The sequence below is a fragment of the Bidens hawaiensis genome, unplaced genomic scaffold (assembly GCF_021521415.1).
Source record: "Bidens hawaiensis isolate Kalapana, Puna unplaced genomic scaffold, B.hawaiensis_p1.1 tig00025087_1, whole genome shotgun sequence".
NCBI lineage: Eukaryota > Viridiplantae > Streptophyta > Magnoliopsida > Asterales > Asteraceae > Bidens > Bidens hawaiensis.
Genome location: NW_027493989.1, coordinates 229946 through 235521, shown reverse-complemented (window position 1 = coordinate 235521; position 5576 = coordinate 229946). Strand labels below are relative to the sequence as shown.

The 5576-nt window shown below is 35.4% G+C and overlaps 1 pseudogene across 1 annotated transcript; it reads left to right on the top strand.

Annotated features, from left to right (window-relative positions):
• The first annotated feature begins 1969 nt into the window (after nt 1–1969).
• On the top strand, nt 1970–3764 carry LOC143570810 (receptor protein-tyrosine kinase CEPR1-like; annotated as a pseudogene). Its single transcript, XR_013141997.1, has 2 exons — nt 1970–2917; nt 3078–3764. The product of XR_013141997.1 is annotated as a receptor protein-tyrosine kinase CEPR1-like (transcript).
• Nucleotides 3765–5576: the final 1812 nt, after the last annotated feature.

The window sequence follows — 5576 nt, the reverse complement described above, 5'->3', positions numbered from 1 at the left end:
TTGTTTAGTAATGCTCGAGTAATCTGGGTGTCATGAAATATACTAATGAGGGTTTCTCATGCGTCACAAGCGGTGGTATAATTTTGCATGATAGTGTGCAAGATATCTTTGGAAATAATTTCGTAGATCCATTGCAAAACAATAGTCGTTGACATTTTTGGGGTGTCGGTTTTGGGTGCGTCGGGCTGTTGTGTAGTGAGTTCCGTTACATCTTTTTTGGGATCGAGTATGATACGAGGAAACAAGTGACCATAAACCAAGAAAGATTTGTGGTGGATCTTGAAAAGCTCGGACCAGTATGAGAAATGTGTGTATTCCATCTCAAGAGTGACCGGTCTGAAGTTTTTAATACTTGATATGGTGGTGGCTAGATGGATCTTAAATTCCATCGATGTGAGGTTAACAACAAAAAAATAGTTAGTGGGGAGGGAAGGCAGACGAGGTCGTGAGGAAGAACGAAGGAGATTCAGGTTTTGTTTATGGAGAAGAAGGGCGACAGCGAAGCGTGGCCGACCAAAGAGGAATATGGTGGTGGGCTAGGGTTTTTCTCATTATACCATGTAAATTTTCAAAATAGAATCATTGCCCATCTTCTCATTCATCATTCAATATATAAAGTTACAATATATGACTAATAATGGTAACAATATCAGCTATAATAAATACAATATATGCTCAATAACTTCTATACATAGTGTTGTATATTATTGACTAATAGTTTTTAAGTTTTCTCTATTTTTCAGTTAGATAATACTCTCTATGTCCCATTAAAAGTGTTATGGTTTGAAAAAACACAAAATTCAAGGTAGATTGAATGATTACATTTTTGTTTACCAAATGACAATAATGCCTTGGAAATTGGGTCCATCAATATTGTTTATTAATGTTAGTTGTGTGTGTTCCAGGGTAAGGTTGGAAATTATCAATCAATAAATCAATCATACCAGTGAAGTCCCACCAACAGGGAAGCTATAAGTAGGGTCTGGGGAGGGTGGGATGTAGGCACACCATACCTCTATCCTAAGGGATAAAGTGGTGGCTTCCAGAGAGACCCCCAGCTCTAAAGTACATATGTTTTTGAAGCAATACAAAGAAAATCAAAGTGCAACAATAATATATAAATATTAATAATACTAATAAAATAATAATAGTAATAATAATAATTCAAATACTATATATATGTAAAGAGAATACCATTGTGGTGTGTGACCAAAATATGAGAAATATAAGCCCTAAGGTATTCCTTTCTCCCTAAAAATCCTTAATTTTAATTCTACTTCTCCAAAAATTCCTATCCTCCACCATGTCCTCGGAGAGGTTTAGGTCTATCAAATCATGCCTAATCCTCTCGTCCCAAGTCAATTTAGGTCATCCTCTACCTCTCCTCCCCTCTATAGTAATGTTTTCTATGGATCTAACAGGATTCGTCGTCTGTCTTCTCTTCACATGTCCAAACCATCTTAATCTCCACTCTCTTATCTTGTCTGCTATGTTCGCCACCCCTAATCTCTCCTGAAACACAACGTTTGTAATTCGGTCTAACCTTGTGTGCCCACACATCCAACGTAGCATTCGCATTTCTGCTACCTCCATCTTCCGTACTTGTGTCTTCTTGATGGCCCAACAATCTGTTCCATATAGCATTGCCGGTCTAAGTGCCACCCTATAAAATTTTCCCTTTAGTTTAGTTAGGAAAATTTTGTCGCACAATATACATGTGGCTGCTTTCTATCTACACCATCCTACTTGAACTCGATGGGTAACATCACTGTCTAATTCCCCATCACTCTGAACAAACGATCCTAGATACTTGAACTTCTTTACCTGCGGAACCACCTGCCCTTCAATGGTGATCTGTGCATCTTTATTGTCATTTACCCCACCAAAATCATAGTGGAGGTACTCCGTCTTAGAGCGACTAATCCTTAAACCTTTTGTCTCTAAGGTTGCTCTCCACTCCTCAAGCCTCATGTTTAGATCTTGTTTTCTCTCAGCTAGTAACACAATATCGTTTGCGAACATCATGCACCACGGGATCTTTCAGGACCAATACCGGATTTGTTTATCAAAGAAGGGCAGCTAGAAAGCTTCCTAGATAACCCTAAACTTTGTGTTTCTGAAAACCGTAATTTGTCACATCAAAAGTTTTTAATGTGCTCACAAACTCACAATAAGAAGAAAGTTGATTACATTTGGATTGTTTTAGTGTCCCTTGGGATTATTATCCTTGTTGGTATATTGTTTCTAAAAAGATTGTATGCTAACCAAAAAGATGGTGTGAAACATGAAGAAACATGGTCTTCTTCTAACTTCTCATATAATGTTAAAAGCTTCCATCGAATAAGTTTTGATCAAGATGAGATAGTAGAAGCCATGGTTGATAAGAATGTCGTGGGACATGGTGGGTCTGGAACTGTTTACAAGATTGATCTCAGCAATGGGGAAGTGGTCGCGGTTAAGAGACTTTGGAGTCGAAAAGCAAAAGATTATTACTCATCTGAAGATCAGCAGAATATGAACAAAGAGCTTAAAACAGAAGTGGAGACATTAGGAAACATAAGACACAAGAATATAGTCAAGTTGTATTGTTATTTGTCTGGTTTGGATTGTTATCTTTTGGTATATGAATTCATGCCAAATGGGAACCTTTGGGACGCACTTCATACCACGAGTAAATGTGTTTTGGATTGGCCGACAAGACACCGGATCGCGCTTGGTGTAGCTCAGGGTTTAGCCTATCTGCACCATGATTTAGTGCCACCCATTATTCATAGAGACGTCAAGTCCACCAATATCCTCTTGGATACAAACTTTCAACCCAAAGTTGCTGATTTTGGAATTGCAAAAGTTCTACGGGCTAGAGGGAAAGACTCTACCACAACGGTTGTTGCAGGATCCTACGGTTACTTAGCCCCAGGTAACCTAATTTTGGTTGCAAAACTATCACTATATATTTGCCAATATTTTTTTTTCCTGTTGGTCCAATTGCCTTGTCACCTTTGTGTACCACAACTTGATGTTTGTTTTAGTTTAGTTGACCTATATATATATTTCTTACACCAATGTTTATGATATAGAGTATGCATATTCATCCAAGGCAACAACAAAGTGCGATGTCTATAGTTTCGGCGTGGGGCTACTGGAACTGATAACCGGAAAGAAACCCGTCGAGGTAGAGTTTGGAGATAACAAGAACATCATATATTGGATTTCAACCAATGTGGAGGCAAAAGAAGGAGCTATTAACGTTTTGGACAAGAGACTTTCAGGGTATTTCAGTAACGAGATCATTAAGGTTCTTCGCATAGCAATCCGTTGTACATGCAAGACCGCGACCCTTCGTCCTAGCATGAATGAGGTTGTTCAGTTGCTAATCGAGGCAGACCCTTGCCAATTCGAGCATTGCAAGTCTTCAAACAAGACCAAAGAACAGGTCATGTAAGTGTATGATCATAACAACTTTCTTCGGGTTGTATGTTCACATTGAATGGCTTTACTACCCGTTTGGAACCTATATATAAAAACAATTTGTAGATATCTACTTACACTCTTCATTTTGATCACTATGTTATCCATTGCAGTCGTAATAATTACCTAATAGTAACAAGCTAAAATGCTTTAGGAAGTACAAGTTTCGTGCTTATCTTAGCTTATATTTGTGATGTATAACAGAAGCATGAAAATAAACATAGTGAATTCTAAAAGAAAGTTGATATATTACATCGTATAAGAATCAAATTGTGGAATTCATAGTGTAATCAAGGAAGTTAGTAAAAGGAAAAGATTACGAAATAACTAAAATTAGAGAAAATATTCAGTGATGAAAACGGAGCCTAATAAATGGAATTAAGGTTAAGGTCATGTAATCCAAAGGGAGCAAGTAGAAGCTGGTTAACTATTAAATCAATCGCTTCTTGTGAAGCTATATCTACGTTGTGTCCAGAAAAAGATCATTTTGATCCTCAATAAATTATTCTATAAGGTTTTGCCTTTTTTCCATGACCCAACTTCGTTCCTCCATGTTAAAGGTAGCGTAGACCCCAAGTGGGAAAACAAATATCATCAAAAAGAAGACTCTTATCAAGAATTTATGCTCATATATATATATATATATATATATATATATATATATATATATATATATATATATATAATATAGATATATATATTATTCTAATTGTGTTTCCTTATTATTTATCTTTTTCTTTATGTCTTGGTTTCTATATATTGTAATCTATGTTTAAGAAAAATAATTAAAAAAATTGATTCAACCTTGGTTTCTCTTCTTCTCTTTTGTTCTTGGAGCCTAACCCACTCAAAGGGTCTATTTATACATTGACCATCACAAAGCAGTCTTTATCAAACAAGCTATAAGATAGACTCATGTCATGACTACATTGGAGGTTATAAGAACGAGTCGTTGATATTGCGACGTCTAAATCACACCATAATCACAGAGGCCAAAAAAACACACCTATTTGAATACATTGCTTTTGTTGCTATTTTGGTTGGCACATGTCACACCCCAACCTATTGCGAAAATGCCGGGGCATAAGCTGATTGCTCACAGCTCTCAAAGTAATATTATGCAATATTAAAGGTGACAATATCTATTAAATTTAATTAAATAACTGAAGTACAAAGTACATAACCCATAACATACAACAAAACAAACTTATATCTCAAATGATCTGGATTAAAATTCTTCTAACTTAAATTCTTCACTAAGTCTTCACCAAATCTTACAACAAGTTCAAACAATAACCTACATATGCGTATAAAATAGAAAGTTTGTCACCAACACATGTTGAGTTAGTAAAACACCATATTTTGACACTACAAAAATAATACATAAGAGAAAAAGCAAATTGTTCCTGTGAGATAAACAATTAAGTCATAGCATATAAACAATTCAATTAGATAATAAAGATATGGCTAAATCGTTGCCATGCGAATGAGCATTGGTTACCAAAAATGAGTTGTCGGTAAAACCATTGTCATTCGAATGGATGCCGGCCACTACGACGGTCGTATGATCATACTATTAATGATGGACCTCTCCGAATGTGGTAAAATAAAGCAATTAAGCAAATAGCAAGTTAGGCATAAACTGATACACACACAAGGTTTAACAGTTGCAGTTGAATACTAAATAATAGATAAAGAGATAAAGTACGCATATGTGCCCAACAAATTTAAAATAAGTAAAATAGGGGAGTTAAATACTCACCTTAGCAATTAAGCAAGAGATAATGATTAGTTAAGAAAAAGAGGTAGATCAAGCCCTTCGGGAATTATCGACGAAATATCTTAATAAACAATAGTTGCGGAAATAAATATAATTTGATTAACGGAACTAAACTAAATAGAAATTTGTGAATTTAATGATCGAGTAAGTTCTTTCGAAAGTTAAATATCTCTTTAACTTATTATTAGTTTTATTATCAAAGGTTTATCATAAATAATACGATTTAATTATATATGCATATGCAGGTTATTGCTTGACATTGGGGATGATCGAATACATTGGGTGCAAAAATGACATGAGAGTTGAGTAGGGATAAACGAATTGAAAT